The following is a 301-nucleotide window of genomic DNA, read 5'->3' on the forward strand; positions in this document are numbered from 1 at the left end:
GAATGGAGTAGGACCGGAGTGGGGAGAGTCAGGAGAAAGGGAGGTCAGCAAGTAGGCTGATGCCATAATCTAGATGGAATAGGATAAGTGCTTACTGTGGTAGCAGTTTGGATGGAGAGGAAGGGGAGGATTTTGGTGATGTGGGGTGATTTTGGCAAGGCACCAGGTACTGTACTACAAGTGCTACTAGATTTAGATATGAGCAAATTGAGTTGGATAATCCCTGTCCCACATGGGGCTCACAGTCTTAATCCACAGAAATTAAATGATTTTCCTAAAGTCACACAGCATACAAGTGGCC

Source organism: Ornithorhynchus anatinus, chromosome 2 (genome assembly GCF_004115215.2).
Source record: "Ornithorhynchus anatinus isolate Pmale09 chromosome 2, mOrnAna1.pri.v4, whole genome shotgun sequence".
In the NCBI taxonomy this organism is placed as follows: domain Eukaryota; kingdom Metazoa; phylum Chordata; class Mammalia; order Monotremata; family Ornithorhynchidae; genus Ornithorhynchus; species Ornithorhynchus anatinus.